This window comes from Mirounga angustirostris, unplaced genomic scaffold, assembly GCF_029215605.1.
Source record: "Mirounga angustirostris isolate CCGP_5_RB_7025 unplaced genomic scaffold, mMirAng1.0.hap1 SCAF_11, whole genome shotgun sequence".
Taxonomy (NCBI): Eukaryota; Metazoa; Chordata; class Mammalia; order Carnivora; family Phocidae; genus Mirounga; species Mirounga angustirostris.
In genome coordinates, this window is record NW_026991719.1 from 69,116,855 (window position 1) to 69,136,526 (window position 19,672).

Below are 19,672 nucleotides of genomic sequence, written 5' to 3' on the forward strand. Positions count from 1 at the left end.
ATCTAAGTCCTTTTTATCAGGGAAGGAGAACACATATCATTATCTCTTTAGTCAAAATAATAAGATTAACTCCCACTATTTATCAAGAACTTCACTGTCAGGATCTGGAGAGGTTTACTTTTTTAGGGGGGAAGGGGCAGAGGGAGAGGTAGAGATCAAATCTTAAGCAGGCTCCATGAATAGCATGCTCCACACACTGACACTGTGCTTAATCTCACAACCCTGAGATCATGACCTAGCCAAACTCAAGAGTTGGATGCCTAACCAACTGAGCCACCCAGGTGCCTCAGGATCTGCAGAGTTTGATGGGGGTTGAGAAAGTCTACAAGACTTGAAAACTGGACAGGAAAACCCAGGTAGAAATCTATAGGAAGGTGTGTTGGATACCTTAACAGGGAGAGGGGGGTTGGTAAAACAAAGGGAGGGAATTAAGAAGTGTAATGGGGTTGAGAACAAATCCAGCTCTGGGCAAAACTGTGGTTTCTCTACAGTGCCACCTGTACCCCTTTCACCAGCCAATTCTTGATGCTTTTAATACCAACCCCACCTCTGAACAGTTAGCAAACCAATACTACTAAGGTGTATGTAACTTAGTGTATTTCCCTTTTCAGGAGTACAACCTTGCCTTATTTAATGAATACTCCTGAATGCTTTTTATCACCAAATGTACCTTGGTATGATCACAAAATGAATCAGAATATATGAAACCCAAAATCTCTGGAAAAACTAGGTAGGAGTAGCAGTAAAAATAAGGAACTGTTCTATTCTCCAGCATGTCTAATTCTGAGGTAGAGATGGAAACTGAGTAGGAGAAGCACAACCAAGAGGGAATAGAGCATTGGGAAAACCACAGGTGGAACTCTTATTCTCCCATGTTCTATAAGACATCCCTCTACTTCTTTTGCATAAAGTTTCTGACTCCTAAGTAGGGTATTATAAATATTTTTCTTCATTTTTAGAAATATTAATGATTTTCATTAAAAAGAATGGACCTTTACAGAACCTTTGAAATGATATCACTCAGGCATCTGCCTAATGATAGGCCCTACCGAGGGAGTCAATATGGTTTGCATACAGAAGTGATAGAACACTGAGTATAACATTTTCTCACCTGATACTTTTGCCAGAGGTCAGCCAAATATTTAAATCAAAGTATCAAATGTGAAGATTCTCCCTTCCAACTCTTCTAAAGAGAACAGCACTCATTTTGAGATGTGTTTGGGTATTCGGATCCAAGGTAGCTCGCCATCAGCTGTTTCATTTGTTTTCAAAGGACTTATCTTGAAAAAGAGCTCTGAACAGAAGAAAATGTACCAGTGGTATCCACATCCCCACCCTCTCCATTATGATGTGTGAGTCACTAGCCTCACATTGCTATTTCCACAGTCACCCCAAGTCTGTCTCTTTTTTTCTCATTGTTTTAGTCATTAAAGCAAAGTGTAACTTCCCCTGAGATTTGGAAATTGCAGTTCCTGCTGTAACCGACATAATTTTCAGATGAATTTGTATAATCAAATCTTTCACTGTCCTGATTCCAGCCAGAGCAACAGTGAACTAGGCCAGTGGAATGGATATACCAAAAAATGGACTATGAAACTCTGAAGAAGTGTCACTGTCTGTTAACATCTCAACCACTCTTCCAAAATGAGTTTGATTTTGCATCTGACCCAAGAACAAAAACCAGCAATGTACCTTTTCCCTTCATGAAACTATCTCATCTAGTCTGTGATTTGAAATGAAAATAACCATTGCAACATCAAAATAAAATTAAAGGACTTTAAATCCATTTAGATTTCTCCTTGTTTTAGGAACTGTACTAGTAAGTAAGAAGAGAGGGAAGATCCCATATGCTGTGATTTCAGGTACAGTGAGAAAGCACCATTTCTTCCAAAATATTTTTCTCTATTAAACTGCTAATGCCCCAATATCTATCATTCATTTATTCAATACGTACTTACAGTATCTACTTTGTACCAGGCATATTCTCAGGAACATGAACAAGGTTGAGGGCATTTTCAGATGCGGAAAGAGAAAATAGTATAAAAAACAATTGAAAGCTGGCCTGTAGGTAATGAGGGAGGGGAGTGGAGGGGAAAAGGGATAACACAAAAAGAAGAAAAAGTTAAGAAAAGAGTGATAGACAAATTTTCCTGATTTCTTAATTATGGTCCCATCAGCACTGTCAATATATCTCATTTACAGCTCCAATTAGATAGTTAAATTGGTGATTGTAGCTTTTAACCAACTCAAATGCTTCTTAATTGTGGGAGAGAAATATCCTGCAAAAGTAATGTTTTACTTTTACATTTTCTTTATTTTAAGGGTTTTGAAATATTGTTGAATAGGAAATTTATTAATTTTACTAATTTAAGGTAAATTACATTTAATTCAGTAATTAAATGTTCACTATGTTTTTAGCTTATAACTGATTCATCACTCTTGTTTCAAGAGATAAATACATAGCTTATCAAGGTTTTTCTCCAAGTCTTTTTTGTTTTTAATTCCTGAGCAAATATTACTCTAAGGTATATATATATATTTTGTTTTTGTTTTTGTTTTGTTTTGTTTTGTTTTTTTGTGAACCAGCTGAATATGTTCAAAGATCACTGATTACACCTTCTTGGCATTGACAGTTTCCCACAAGGAACAACATTGGTTTTAGCAGCATCCTGGGCCACATTAGTAAATTAGACCTACACTTGCAGCAGAAATCTCACAGCCTGAGATGGCTGACATATGAAGATTAGAATTTGTTTTCTAAATCTTCTTTACTCTCTACTTAAGCATACAGTCAAGGAAGTTCTTCCCCATAAACATAAACAATTCCTCTTTTAGTAGACCAGATACCATAAACATACAAAAAATATTAAAAGTATAATCACAATAAAATATTTCTCAAGATTGTGAAATACTACTTTGGCATATATGTAATATAACATTGCTGTTTAACATAAGCTCAAAACCATAGTGGTGGTACTTGTTAATGTAATAAAATTTTAGTCATGCTAAAGTTGGTAATTTCTGGTACACTATCCAAGAAAAATACTAGTGGGGCCAGATCAATTCATTAGATTAAGTTTCATCCCACTTGAGAGTTTTTAATCAGCAGTCCTTAAAAATAATTCCGTATTGAATTGATCTATTTTGAAAAAATGGTTATACTCTATTAGGAGACAAGTCTACTTAATTACTGAATTTTGAATGAAAATACATTGGAAAAAAGTAAATGATTCTAATTTCTATTGAGTGGAAGATTTTTTAAATTTATTTTTGTTTTTATTTATTTACTTATTTATTTTTTAATTTAAATAAAAGTGGGTTAAGATATAGTGCAGCATTGGTTTCAGGAGTAGAGTTTAGTGATTCATCACTTACATATAACACCCAGGGCTGATCCCAACAATTGCCCTCTTTAATACCCATCACCCATTTAGCCCATCTTCCCACCAAACTCCCCTCCAGCAACCCTCAGTTTGTTCTCTTCACTGTAGAGTCTCTTATGGTTTGACACCCTCTCCCTTTTTATTTTCTTTTCTTTTCCCTTCCCTTCCAATTTCCTATGTTCATGTATTGTTTCTTAAATTCCACAGTGAAATCATATATTTGTCTTTCTCTGACTGACTTATTTTGTTTATCATAATACACTCTGGTTCCATCCATACTGTCTCAAATGGCAAGATTTCATTCTTTTTGATGGCTGAGTAATATTCCATCATATATATACACACTACATGTTGTTCATCCATTCATCCATTGATGGATATCTTGGCTCTTTCCATAATTTGGCTATTATTGATAGGGCTGCTATAAACATTGGGGTGCATGTGCCCCTTCAATCAGCAATTTTGTATCCTTTGGATAAATACCTAGTAGTGTAATTGCTGGGTCATAAGGTACTATTATTTTTAACTTTTTGAATAACCTCCATATTGCTTTCCACAGTGGCTATTCTAGATTACATTCCCATCAATGGTGCAAAGGGTTTCCCTTTCTCTACATCCTCACCAACACCTGTTTCCTGAGTTGCTAAGTTTACCCATTCTGACCAGAGTAAGGTGGTATCTCATCGCATTTTGGTTTATATTTCCCTGATAATGAGTGATGTTGAGCATTTTTTCATGTTTTGTAGCCATTTGTATGTCTTTGGAGAAATATCTGTTCATGCCTTCTGCCCATTTCTCAACGGAATTATTTCTGTTTTGGGTGTTGAGTTTGATAAGTTCTTTATAGATTTTGGATAAAAACCCTTTATCTGATATGTCATTGGTAAATAACTTCTACCATTTCATAGGTTGCCTTTTAGTTTTGTTGATTGCTTCCTTCACTGTGCAGATGAATTTTACCTTGAAGTCTCAATAGCTCATTTTTGCTTTTCTTTTCCTAGGCTCAAGAGACTTCTATGGTAAGACGCTGCTGCAGCCAAGGTCAAAGAGGTTACTACCTGTGTTCTCCTCTAGGATTTTGGTGACTTCCTATCTCAAATTTAGGTCTTTCATCCATTTTGAATTTATTTTGGAGTATGGTGTAAGAAAGTGGTCCAGTTTCATTCTTCTGCAAGCTGCTGTCCAGGTTTCCCAACATCATTTGTTGAAGAGATGGTCTTTTTCTATTGGATATTCTTTCCTGTTTTGTCAAAGATAAATTGACCATATAGTTGTGGGTCCATTTCTGGGATTTCTATAATGATCCATGGATCTACGTGTCTGTTTTTGTGCCAGTACCATACTGTCTTGGTGATTACAGCTTTGTAATACAGCTTGAAGTCTTGTGGAAGGATTGTGATGCCTCCCACTTTGCTTTTCTTTTTCAACATTACTTTGGGTATTCAGGTCTTTTCTTGTTCCATACAAATTTTAGGATTGTTTGCTCTAGCTCTGAAAAATGCTCGTGTTATTTTCATCAGGATTGTGTTGAACATGTAGATTGATTTGGGTAGTATAGACATTTTAAAAATATTTGTTCTTCCAATCCATGAGCATGGAATGTTTTTCCATTTCTTTGTGTCCTCTTCAGTTTCATTCACAAGTGTTCTATAGTTTTCAGCATACAGATTTTTGACATCTTTGGTTAAATTTATTCCTAGGTATCTTATGATTTTAGGTGCAATTGTAAATGGGATCAATTCCTTGATTTCTCTTTCTGCTGCTTCATTATTAGTGTATAGAAATGCAACAGATTTCTGTAAGTAGATTTTATATCCTGTTACTTTGCTGAATTAAGGTATCAGGTCTAGCAATTTTTTGGGTGGAGTCTTTTGGATTTTCCTTTTTTTAACTTTAATTCAGTTAGCCAACATCTAAAACATCATTAGTTTCTGATGTAGAGATCAGTAATTCATCAGTTGCATATAATACCCAGGGCTCATCACATCACGTCCCTTCCTTAATGCCTGTCACCCAAGTACCCCATCCACCCACCCACCTCCCCTCCAGCAACCCCCAGTTTCTTTCCCATAGTTAAGAGTCTCTCATGGTTTGTCTCCCTCTCTGATTTCTTCCCATTCTGTTATTCCCTCCCTTTCCCTATGATCCTCTGTACTGTTTCTTATATTCCTCATATGAGTGAAGCATTATGATAATTATCTTTCTCTGATTGACTTATTTTGCTCAGCATAATACCCACCAGTTCCATCCATGTCGATGTAAAAGGTAAGATTTCATTCTTTCTGAGGGCTGAGTTATATTCCATTGTGTGTGTGTATATATATATATATATATATATATATATATCACATCTTCTTTATCCATTCATCTGTTGATGGACATCACAGCTCTCTTTATAGTTTGGTAATTGTGGACAATGCTGCTATAAACATTGGGATGCAGGTGTCCCTTTGGATCACTACATTTGTATCTTTTTGGTAAATACCTACTAGTGCGATTGCTGGGTCATAGGGTAACTCTATTTTTAGCTTCTTGAGGAACCTCCATACTGTTTTCCAGAATGGCTATACCAGCTTGTATTCCCACCCAAAATGTAAGAGGGTTCTCTTTTCTCTGCATCCTTACTAATATTTGTTGTTTCCTGACTTCTTAATTATAGCCATTTTGACTGGTGTGTGGTGGTATCTGATTGTGGTTTTGATTTGTATTTCCCTGATGCCAGGTGATGTTGAGCATTTCTTCATGTATCTGTTGGCCATTTGTATGTCTTCTTTGGAGAAGTGTCTGTTCATGTCTTCTGCCCATTTCTTGACTGGATTATTTGTTTAGGGGTGTTGAGTTTAAGTTCCTTATAGATATTGGATACTAGCCCTTTATCTGATATGTCATCTGCAAATATCTTTTCCCATTCCATAGTTACCTTTTAGTTCTCTCTTGACTGTTTTCTTTGCTGTGTAAAAGCTTTTGCTTTTGATGAATTGCCAATAGTTCATATTTGCTTTTGTTTCCCTTGCCCTTGGAGATGTGTCTAGCAAGAAGTTGCTGTGGTTGAGGTCGAAGAGGTTGCTGCTTGTGTTCTCCTCTAGGATTTTGATGGATTCCTGTCTCACCTTCAGCTATTTCATTGATTTTGAGTTTATCTTTGTGTATGGTATAAAAACATGGTCCACTTTCATTCTTCTACATGTGGCTGTCCAATTTTCCCAGCACCATTTATTGAAGAGACTGTCCTTTTCCCACTGGATATTCTTTCCTGCTTTGTCGAATATTAATTGATCATGGAGTTGAGGGTCCACTTCCGGTTTCTCTATTCTGTTCCATTAATCTATATGTCTGTTTTTGTGCCAGTACCATATTGTCTTGATGATCACAGCTTTGTAATATAGATTGAAGTCAGGCATTGTGGTGCCCCCAACTTTGCTTTGCTTTTTCCAACATTCCTCTGGCTACTTGGGGTCTTTTCTGGTTCCATACAAATTTTAGGATTATTTGTTCTAGCTCTCTGAAAAATGTTGATGGTATTTTGATAGGGATTGCTTTGAATGTGTAGATTGCTCTGGGTAGCATAAACATTTTCAAAATATTTATTCTTCTAAATCATGAGCATGGAATGTTTTTCCCTTTTTGGTGTCTTCCTAAATTTCTTCCATAAGAGTTCTGTAGTTTTTAGAGTACAGATCCTTTGCTTCTTTGGTTACATTTATTCCTAGGTATCTTATGCTTTTTGGTGCAATTGCAAATGGGATTGATTCCTTAATTTCTCTTTCTTCTGTCTCATTGTTAGTGTATAGAAATGCAACTGATTTCTGTGCATTGATTTTGTATCTTGCCACATTGCTTAATTCCTGTATGAGTTCTAGCAATTTTGGGGTGGAGTCTTTTGGATTTTCCACATAAAGTATCATGTCATCTGTGAAAAGAGGGAGTTTGACTTCTTTGCCCATTTGAATGGATTTTATTTCTTTTTGTTGTCTGATTGCTGAGGCTAGGACTTCTAGTACTACCTTGAACAACAGTAGTGAGAGTGGACATCCCTATTGTGTTCCTGACCTTAGGGGAAAAGCTCTCAGGTTTTTCCCATTGAGAATGACATTTGTTGTGAACTTTTCGTAGATGGCTTTTATAATGTTGAGGTATGTTCTCTCTATCCCTACACTGTGGAGAGTTTTAATCCAGAAAGGATGCTGCATTTTGTCAAATGTTTTTTCTGCATCAATTGAGAGGATCATATGGTTCTTGTCCTTTCTTTTGTTAATGTGATGTATCATGTTGATTGATTTGTGAATGTTGAACCACCCTTGTAACCCAGGAATAAATCCCACTTGGTTGTGGTGAATAATCCTTTTAATGTGCTGTTCAATCCTATTGGCTAGGATCTTGTTGAGAAATTTGACATCCATGTTCATCAGGATATTAGTCTGTGATTCTTCTTTTTGGTGGGGTCTTTGTCTTGTTTGGGGATCAAGGCAATGCTGGCCTCATAGAATGAGTTTAGAGGTTTTTCTTCCATTTCTATTTTTTGAAAGAGTTTCAGAAGAATAGGTATTAGTTCTTCCTTAAATGTTTGGTAGAATTCTCCTGGGAAGTCATCTGGCCCTGGGTTCCTGTGTGTTGGGAGATTTTTGATTACTGCTTCAATTTCCTTTCTGGTTATGGATCTGTTCAGGTTTTCTCTTTCTTCCTCTTTCAGTTTTGGTAGTTTATATGTTTCTAGGAATGCATCCATTTCTTTCAGATTGCCTAATTTTTTGACATAGAGTTGCTCATAATATATTTTTATAATCGTATTTCTTCAGTGTTGGCTGTGATCTCTCCTCTTTCATTTATGATTTTATTAATTTGGGTCCTTTCTCTTTTCTCTTTGATAAGTCTGGCTAGAGGTTTATGGATCTTATTAATTCTTTCAAAGAATGAGCTCCTAGTTTTGTTAACCTCTTCTACTGTTCTTTTCATTTCTATTTCATTGATTTCTGCTCTAATCTTTATTATTTCTCTTCTCCTGCTTGGTTTAGGCTTTGTTTGCTGTTCTCTCTCCATCTCCTTTAGGTGTATGGTTAGGTTGTGTATTTGAGACTTTTCTGGTTTCGTGAGAAAGGCTTGTTATATGTACTTGCCTCTGAGGACCACCTTTGCTGTATCCCAAATGTTATGAACAGTTGAGTTTTCATTTTCATTTGTTTCCATGAATTTTTTAAATCTTCTTTAATTTCTTGTTTGACCCATTCATTCTTTGGTAGGATGCACTTTAACCTCCAAGTATTTGAGTTCCTTCCAAATTTTCTCTTGTGATTGAATTCACGTTTCAGAGCACTGTGGTCTGGAAATATGCAAGGAATAATCCCAATCTTTTGGTACCCTTTGAGACCAGATTTGTGACCCAGTATGTGATCTATCCTGGAGAATGTTCCAGGTGCACTTGAGAAGAATGTGTATTCTGTTGCTTTAGGATAGAAAGTTCTGTATATATCTGGGAAGTCCATCTGGTCCAGTGTGTCTCTCAAATCTACTCTTTCCTTGTTGATTTTTTGCTTAGATGACCTGTCCATTGTTGTGAGTGGGGTGTTAAATACTATTATTGTATTATTATCAGTGTGTTTCTTTAATTTTATTATTAATTGGCTTATATAATTGGCTGCTCCCAAGGTAGGAGCATAAATATTTATAATTGTTAGATCTTCTTTAAGTATGATATAGTGTCATTCTACATCCCTTAGTACAGTCTTTGGTTTAAAATCTAATTTGTCTGATATGAGAATTGTTACCCCAGCTTCCTTTTGTTGACTTTCAGTATGATAAATGGTTCTCCACCCCCTAGAGCCGGAGTTTTACAGTTCTGTGTGATCTGTAAACTTGGTATTAGTTTGATGTTCCTGCTTGTCTTCTTGGGGAGGGGCCTGTTGCACTGATTCTCAGGTGTTTTTGCCTGGGTGGAGTTTCACTGCCCCTTGCCAGGGGGCCAGGTTCAGTGTAACCTGCTTGGGGTTGCTCTATGTGGCTTTTGTTCCCTGAAGGCTTTGCATGCCACTTTAGAGGATGGAAAATAAATAAATCAAAATGGCTGCACCCTGATCTCCAGCCCTGGAGCTGAACAATCGTAGTCCCCACTCTTCAGTGCACCCTCAGGGAAAAGCAACCAATCACTTTTGTGTGCGCCAAGCTCTGCAGACTTCTGCAGTGTGCACCTGTGCCAATCCCCCCGGCATAAAGGGGGGCAGTCTCACCGTGGTTCTGCCCCTTGTTGGGCCCCTGCTCTTGGAGTAATGGCTGGATCTGTGCACACCTGCAACACTCCTCCTGGGGGATGGAGGAGGGTCTCACAGTGTTTCCTCCACTTGCTAGGTTGCTGCTTGGAGAACAGTCACCTGATCATGCCTTGGTTTATGTTTATGGCAACCCCTAGTTTAGAGCCCATTCCTGGGCTTGTTGATTATAGCCGGCTTTCCTGCTCCCATGCTTGGGAGCTCTGCTGCACTAGGAACCCCTGCTCTTCTGTGACCCTGGGGATCCTGAGGCCACACTGTACCACCTAGGATTGTGCCCACTTCAACACCTGAGCACCTTTCAGGCAAAGACATCCCTCACCAGAGCAGACTTCTAAAAGTTCTGATTGTGTGCTCTGCTGCTATATCACTTTCCAATAGCTGGCTTACAGAGGCTCCCTCCTCCTGTGTTTTATCTTCCTATATCTTCTCTGCACTTCCTACCTTGCAATAAGTGCTCGCTTTTCTATTTGTAGAATTGTGACAATCCTTTTCTTAGACCTCATGTTGAATTCACAGGTGTTCAGGATGATTTGATAGACATCTAGCTGAATTCAAGTTGTTGTTGTTTGATTGCTGAGGCTAGGACTTCCAGTACTGTGTTAAATCAAAGTGGTGAGAGTGTACCTCCCTGTCTTGTTCCTGACCATAGAGGGAAATTTCTCAATGTTTCCCACCTGAGGATGATATTAGCTGTGATGACATTAGGTTTTTCATATATGGCCTTTATGATGTTGAGGTATGTTCACTCTATCCTTACATGCTTGAGGGTTTTAATCATGAAAGGATGTTGTACTTTGTCAAATGCTTTTTCTGCATCTACTGAGAGGATCATATGGTCTTTATGCTTTCTTTTATTAATGTATCTGGGTCAAACATGCATCAGTGCCAGCACAGTGAGACCCTCACCCAGAAGACCAGCACAGGTCCATGCCACATGAGGTCCTTTTGGAGTTTTAAAAGTCAGCAGGCAGTGGCCCTCTTCCCAAGAAGACCAGCACAAACCCCCATACACACCACGTCTACCAACTATAGAGTTCTGCAAGGCTTCAGTTCTAGTGAAAATAGCATGAGTTCTCACTTAACAAGCAGACCAGGGGACACCTAGTTAAAACTCATCACACTGTGACCAAGGTCCAAACACTGCCTAGTGTGGACAAGGAGACCCTCTTCAGACAAACGACCTGAGGGACAGGGAAGCCAAAACACAGCAGCAGCAGCAGATTGCACACAGCACACACCATGACTCTCCTCAGGTGTTTCAGAGCACCAGCTCTGGAATGTCATATGACCTCTTCCTGATAAAGCCATTACTCTCAGGAGCAGAAAACATAACAGGTTTTTGTAACACAGAGAAGAAGATGGAGGCCTAGACAAAATGCCAAGACAGAGGAATTCATCCCAAAAGAAAGAACAAGAAAAGGTTACAGCCAAAGATCTAATCAAAACAGTTATAAGTAATATGTCTGATGGACAACTTAAAACAATAATCATAAGGATACTAGCTGAGCTAGAGAAAAGCATGGGGGATATCAAGGAGACCCTCACTGAAGAGATAAGAGTTAAAAACCAATCAGTCAGAAATTAAATATGAAATAACTGAGATTTGAAACTAACTGGATGTAATGAACACAAGGATGGAAGAAGCAGAGGAACAAATAAGTGATGTAGAAGATAAATAATGCCAAAAAATGAATCTGAACAAAAGAAAGAATGAAGAATGATGGATTACAAGATTAGACTTAGGGAACTCAGTGACTCCAACAAACATAATAACATTCATATCATAGGAGTCCCAGAAGAAGAAGAGAGAGAAAGAGGAGAAAAGGTTTTTTGATGAAGTTATACCTGAAAATTCCCCTTATTTGGAGAGAGAAAGAGACATCCAGATCCAGAAGGTACAGAGAATTCTCATCAAAATCAACAAAAGCAGGTCAACAACAATTCACACTGTAGTTAAATTTGCAAAACACAGTTCTAACACTGGCCAGAGCACAGGGGCATGGGATTTGGAGCAAAGCAGGCTAAACAATGTCTGGGTTAGCTCTGCTCAGCAAATGTCTTTGCACCTATGCTGAGGGGTGCAAGAGGAAAATGGTGCATGTTGGTTCTTCTGTCTCTAGAGAGGCAGTGCTCTATCTCCTAGATGTACTCCAAGAAGAGGGAACAGTCTCTTCCCATATGCCTTAGGTGATCCTCAGATTGTGCTGTCTGCTCCAAGGCTGCTCATGTGCTTTCTTTCCAGGAGTAGGGCAGTGCCCTCAGGACTCTATTCCAGCCAAGGCCATCGACCTCTAAAACTCCTATCTTTGAGCCCCACTGGTTGCAAAAACTTATGAAAATCAGCCCATCTTGATTTCCCAGCCAATGGCTTTGGGGAATTGTTCTTTTCGTGCATATCCCTGTGCATTCCAGTCTTTCTTGTCCCTCTCTGTGACAAGGGCTTCCTCCCCTCTGTAATACCCATGATCCATGATCCGTTTCTCCCCCAGACCATGTCTCTGTACTTCTTACCTTCTTTGATGTGGCCTCTCCTCTCCCTCTAGTTGTGCAGTTTGTTCTATCACTCCTTGGGTTGTTTTCTTGGGTATTCAGAATGTTTGGTAGCTACCTAGCTGTGTTCCAGGGATGCGTCAAGCCTAGGGTCCTCCTACTAGGCCACTAACTTAGCCTCCCAAAAGATGAACAATTCTGTGCATTTTCTATTCACCTTTGCTTTGCATCTTCTGGTTCTTGCTCACAGTGGGATCTCAGTAAATATTTGTTGAATACTGTTTAAATGTCTATATTTACTACTAGGTATAGCCAATCAATCATCCATTCATTCAACAACATTTACTAGAGATACAGCACTGAACATGATAGACAATATATCTATCTTTTTAAAGCTTTCGTTCTAGTGGAAAAGACAAAAAATATTCAATATATAATTTACGGAGTGATAAGGTGCCATGAGGAAGGCTGGAAACTCCTTGAGAGCAGGGGCAGTGTCAGATTCATCTTATTTCACCATAATGTCAATAAATTCATGTTGTTGATGGTTTTGAAAGGTTTCCAATTTAATAAAAAATGAATTAGTAACAATACCTTACTTTTTATTGCATTTAGCAATTTTAAAGGATTTTTAAGACTTTTCTGATTTGGTACTCGCAACATACCTGTGGACTAGATAGAATGGTTAGTGTTCCCATTTTATAGATGAGGCAGATAAGGCCCAGGAAGCTTCTTTATTCAATGTTTAAAAGTGGTTCCCTCTTGGTCGTTCATTCATTTAAGAAATATTTATTGATAGCCTACTCCATGAGAAAGATATAAAGCTAAATAAGGCATGTTTCTAAGGAGTTTCTGATTAAGAGGGAGAAAGATATATTAGCAATAACCCAAGGCAATATGAACTCAGTGCACTAGGAAAGGTATCAACATGGCACTCTGGTAGTTCAGAGGAGGAGAATCAGATAAAGTTTTAAGAAGTAGTTGAACATTTAATCCAGGTCTGAATTTTCCCTCATTTATAATAGCAGTGTGGAGATTATCTCAGATAAATTCCCACTGAGAGAAATGGCCCTGCTATTTTTGTCTCACACATTATATAAGGCATAACTATAAAGCCATAGGACTGATTTCTTCATGTGGCCCATTATAATAAAATGTGTAGCTTTTCAAAATTATTACTTTGAAGGGAGCTCCACTCATTTGTACAATCCCAATACTTTTTAGTAAATTAACACCTCTTTTTTGGGTAAAGGTGAACTATGCTTAACAAGAGTGTTATCCCTGATATGGTTGAACCATATACTATGAGCTAAAAGGGCATACAATGGTAGCATTGTAGGGCTGTAATATAATCTTCTATATCTTATCAACTTAAAGAAAAAGGTAGAGGGGGTTGGGGGCTGAACTGCTATGACACAGTCACTTTCAGACTCCTGAGAACTTTGTGAGTATGATAAAGTTCTTGTGTTCCCAGACACAAGAGATCAATATAATAACATTTGGAATCAGATTTCATTAAAAAATGAAATTTCATAACTACAATGTGAGACTACAAGATAAAGAATCTAAATGAGCTACACCACCATTTTAGAGTATGGCTTAGATCACAAAGGAAGTCACTTGATTATAATAGTCTTGGTGCATAATGTAAAAAAATATAAATATAAATATTGTTGTTTCACAGCAAAATCCAGAATTGGCAAAATTTCCTAAACTTCTCAAACTGTCTGAAACAAAACACTATGATTTTTTAAAACCAGTCTTTATTTTTGGTGCAAGTGTAAATGGGATTGTTTTTTTAATTTCTCTTTCTGCTACTTCATTATTAGTGTATATAAGTGCAACAGATTTCTGTATATTAATTTTACAACCTGTGACTTTTACTGAATTCACTTATCAAGTCTAGTAGTGGTTTTTTTGTGTGTGTGTGTGGTTTTTTTTTTTTTTTTTTTTTGGTGTAGTCTTTAGGGCTTTCTATACATAGTATCATGTCATCTACAAACAGTGAAAGTTTTACTACTTTTTTATTGATCTGGATACCTTTTCTTTCTTTATGTTGTCTGACTGCTATGGCTAGGATTTCCAGTACTATGCTGAATAAAAGTGATGAGTGGACATCCTTGTCTTGTTCTTGATCTTAGAGGAAAAGCTCTTATTTTTTCGCCAGTGAATCTGATGTTAGGCATGGATTTTTCATATATGGCCTTCTTTATGTTAAGGTATGTTCCCTCTAAACCTACATTTTGTTTTTGTTTTTTTTTATGAATGGATGTTGTACTTTGTCAATGCTCTTTATGCATTTATTGAAATGATCATACGGTTTTTATTCTTTCTTTTGTTGATGTGATGTATCATTTTGATTGATTTGCAAATTTTTTGCATCCCAGGAATAAATCCCACTTGGTCATGGTGAATGATTTTTTTTAATGTATTGTTGGATGCAGTTTGCTAGTATTTTATTGAGGACTTTTGCATCTATGTTCATCAGAGTCATTAGCCTATATTCTCTTTTTTTGTAGTGTCTTTACCTGGTTTTGGTATTAAGGTAAGGCTGGCTTCATACAATGAATTGGATTCTTCCCTTCCTTCTTAGTTTTTAGAATAGTTTGGGAAGAATAGGTATTAATTCTTCTTTAAATGTTTGGTAGAATTCACCTGTGAATCCATCTGGTCCTATACCTATTTGTTGGGAGTATTTTGACTGATTCCATTTCATTGGTAGTAATTGGTCTGTTCAAATTTTCTATTTCTTCCTGATTCAGTTCTGGGAGTTCATACATTCCTAGGAATTTATCCATTTCTTCTAGGTTGTTCAATTTGTTGGCATATAATTTTTCATAATATTCTCTTGTAATCTTTTGCATTTCTGTGGTGTTGGTTTTTATCTCTCCTCTTTTATTCCTGATTTTATTCATTTAACTCCTCTCTCTCTCTCCAATCTCTCTCTCTCTCTCACCCCCCTCCCCCGTAATGAGTCTGGCTGAAGCTTTATAAGTTTTATTGATCTTCTCAAAGAGCCAGCTCCTGGTTTAATTGATATGTTCTATGGATTTTTTTAGTCTCTATTTCATTTCTTTCTGCTCTATTGTTTATTTCCTTAATTCTACTGGATTTGGGTTTTCTTCTTTTTCTAGTTCCTTTAGGTGTAAGGTTAGGTTGTTTATTTGAGGGTTTTTTTTTCCTTGAGGTAGGTCTGTATTGTTAAGATCTTTCTTCTTAGAACAGCCTTTGCTGCCTCCCAAAGATTTGGGGCCAGTGTGTTTTCATTTTTATTTGTCTTCATATATATTTTTTTTAATTTCTTCTTTGATTTCTTGGTTGACTCATTCATTGTTTATATTTATTGCAACATTAGTTACAGTAGCTAAGATATGGAAACAACACAATTGTCTATCCACAAATGAATGGATAAAGAATAGGTGGCATGTGTATATATATAGTGGAATATTAGCCATAAAAAAGAATGAGAACTTGTCATTTGCAACAACATGGATGGATCTAGAGGGTATAATGCTAAGTGAAATAAGTCAGGCAATGAAAGAAAAATACCATTTGATTTCACGCATATGTGGAATTTAAGAAACAAAACAAATTAACAAATAAAGAAGAGACAAACAAAAATCAGGCTCTTAGATATAGAGAACAGACTGGTGGTTGCCAGAGGGAAGGTCAGTGGGGAGATGGATGAAATAGGTGAAGGAGATTAATAGTATACTTTTTTGTGATGAGCAGTGAGTAATCCCCTAGAATTGCTGAATATGTTGTATACCTGAAACTAATATAACACTATATGATAATTATACTTACATTAAAACATAAATAAATAATAATAGAAATCAGCCATATTATTTAAAGAAAATTGGAATTGCATTCCAACTTGATTCAAAAAATTATTACTCAAGTACCTATTGGTTTATGCAATATGAGATCTTTCACACCTAAAAATGATATTCATTTTATTTTTAAAGTTTTGGATAGCTTACTAGTATAGGTGAAAAAAACATTACTGGTGTAGAAGTATTAAGTAACTTGCAGCCAAAGTATAGCAACTTTATCATTGTGAGGGTAAATAAATAACATCATTTGTTTTAAACCATATGAGACTCTTGACTCGGAAACAAACTGAGGGTTGTGGAAAGGAAAGTGGATGGGGGGATGGGGTAACTGGGTGATGGGAATTAAAGAGGGCACGTGATATGATGAGCACTGGGTGTTATATTCAACTAATGAATCATTGAACATTATATCAAAAACTAATGTATTTACCTTAGCTAATTGAATTTAAATTTTAAAAAATCTAGGGTAAGAAGTATAGTTTTTATGTAAATCATATACTTATTAATTCTCTACAACAGATGTATTTTAATCAGTGGAATTTTTGCTTTTTTTCTCATATAAATTTTAAAAATTCTCCCTTTAAGCCTAAATGTAATTGAGAGTAAAATACCTTGGTGACAAATGATTACAGAGGAATGCTCTCAATATATTATTAAGAAAAAAAGGGCATATAAAAGCATATTCAGTATAATCCCAATTTTGCTGAATATATGTAATATGCAGAAGAAATGACTGGAGTGAAATATACTAAGATGTTAACAACGATTATTATTGGGATTTGGGGATTGCAAGTGGTTCTGTTTTTCTTTATAATGTGTTTTCTAGAATGTTTAAAATGAACATATATTACTTTTGTAATATAATACACATAAGAAATGTAAAAAAAACTAGTCTAAAAGGTTGTGGAAAACATTATTCAATCTTATAGGCATACTCATCCATTGACTGTTCCTTAAATAGATTTATAATAATTCTCATTTATTTTTATAAAATCAAAGGATTTCTCCACCTTAACTCAATGTTTTTGCAGACTGAGAAAGACTTGGGTCATTTGAAGTGCATGTTTGTATGTGATTTCTCTCCTTGAAACATTCTTGAAAATTTATGAACTGGGAAGAAAAATTGCTGATGTGCTATTTGAAACTCACCCCCTGCACTCTCCCGTTAGTTAAGTAACATGAAGAGTTTTAATTGGTTTAAGATTTTGACAAAAAAGGCTTGGGCATATTTTACCCAAAACAGAACCACTTGTTCTACTGGTGTCAAAGAGAGCCAGAGTTAGATGTAACACTGTCACTTAAAAAAATTGCTATGAAATAACAATTCTTTGTTTATACTGTGACAATTTACTTTCTGGTTTTACCATTTAAATATCCTATCCTGGACAAAACCTTTATGTATTACAGAATATTCACTCTATTACATTGACATTGGAGTAATTCTTTCTTAAGTAAAGTTAAAGATGACATACTTGGCAGCTTGGAAGTTAACCAAATTTTCACTTGAGCATTCCCTGTTCTCCCTTCTCTCACCCTTAATACCTTATTATTCTCCACAATTTGGGGGTCTTTTAATCAGAACCTTATTTGGGGGAGGAAAAAAATTACCTTTAAAAAAGGAACAATGCTTTAAACACAAAGACTTATGGGGCACCTGGGTGGCTCAGTCGGTTAAGCATCTGACTTTTAATTTCAGCTCATGTTAGGATCTCAGAGTCGTAAGCTAGAGCCCTGCACTGGGGTCCCCATTGAGTGTGTAGCCTGCTTAAGATTCTCTCTCCTTCTCCCTCTGCCCTTTTCCCCCAATTCTTGTGCTCTCTCTCTCTCAAAAAATAAAAACACAAAGACTTAGAAATATAAACATTAAAAGAAAGAAATAGATGTCTATTAGTTGGAAATCATTTATTGCCTCTATAAAAATTTAAATAAAAACCCTATAAAAGATCACATTACAGTGATGTGGTTTTAAGGTGGTAATATATTTCAGAGGTAGTATCAGTAAAATGGGATGCAGGATCACTTAAAGGAATTACTTAACAAGTTAACACAAAATAAAATTTCAATGCAGAGCAATATACTCAGTATAAACTTTAACAGAACAATCATAATTATATTTTCATGAAAATATTATTTTATTCTCTTTCCCTCTTAACAAATCTGATTTTAATAATGGTTTGTTTGGGGCAATAGTATGCTGATTAGTAGTCTCACAATTAGTAGTCTCACAATTAGTAAGATCCTCCCTTATATCATCACAAAGTATAGCTTGATATGATGAATATGATAGTGTTGTCTGCCAAGAATAACACCAACTTCAAAGATAAACATTTACTCATCTTTTAGATACTATAGCACTCATAGCTCCCTTAAAAGGCTAATATATCAGAATTTGTCATTTTTAGGACCTGAATGAAAATCTAATATATTTTTAAAAATAGACAATATTCCTGCTATACCATCACTACAATGTGGAGGAAGGACAGGAGTTAAATTTTTCAGAATTTCTCCTAAAAATGATCATAAACTATCAGACTAAAATGAAGAAACTATTCCTTGGAAATGGGCTGAATCTCCTCTCCTCCCCCAAAATATAAAGCAATAAAGTCTAATTTAAAGCCTAGAATTCTTTTAAATACACCACTTATGCTTTATTGGATAAACTTAAAGATGGCTGACTGTGAAAGTGCCTTAAAATAGATGCTTCTGCCTTTGGGGAAATGGCCTCTTTGACATTTCTTGAAGTCTTGGTAGTATACAGAGCACAGGATGTGATTGGTTTGTAGCTTTTTCATCTCCAACAATAACATTTTTATCATGATCACAATGGTAGCATAGAAGTCCTAAAGTTAATACCTGACCTTACAACAAAACATCCCCAGTTTACATGAAAAAAACAATTTTCTTTTTTTAAAAAAGATTTTATTTATTTGAGAGAGAGAGACAGAGAGAGAGAGAAAGAGCATGAGCAGGGGGAAGGGGCAGAAGGAGAAGCAGACTCCCTGCTGAGCAGGGATCCTGATGCTGAGCTCCATCCCAGGACCCTAAAAACATGACCTGAGCCAAAGGCAGCTGCTTAACAGACTGAGCCACCCAGGTGCCCTCCCAAAAGACCAATTTTCTTTTAACATTTTCCTTCAAAATGTACCTTCATGTTGTTTTTTAATACACATTTTAAGGTGAGTGCCCTTAGATAAACATTTGTTACTTAGAAACTGGTTGGATATCCTAAGCTGAAAGCAGATATCAAAGTGTAGTTAAAAGGAAAAAAAGAAAAGAAAAGCTTTGTCACCTTGGTATCTGTTTTTGTGAGAGATGTTTCAGATAGTATGATCTGTTTTAGTGTGTCAAAGCCATAAAGAAAGAAACATTAGTTGTTTTTCTCTCCCCAGTCATGAAGATGTCACAAAAGCAGCCAAACTGGTATCTTTTCTGCTTTAAGATGTCTCAAAAAAATTCCAACATATATTTGTAAAAATATATATTTTCTTCATAATAAACTTTTAATACTTGCCTTTGGCATCTTTTAAAAAATCTGCAGTGCTTAATTTAATTCTGTCAATTATTATTTTTGGATACAGCTATTTCTTTTGGTCCCTGGTACAGAACAACTACATTTCATTTTAAAAATGTTTTAATTTTAATGATAATAAAAGAAATAACTGGTGTTGAAACACAAATGCCAAAACAAAAGGATTCCTAC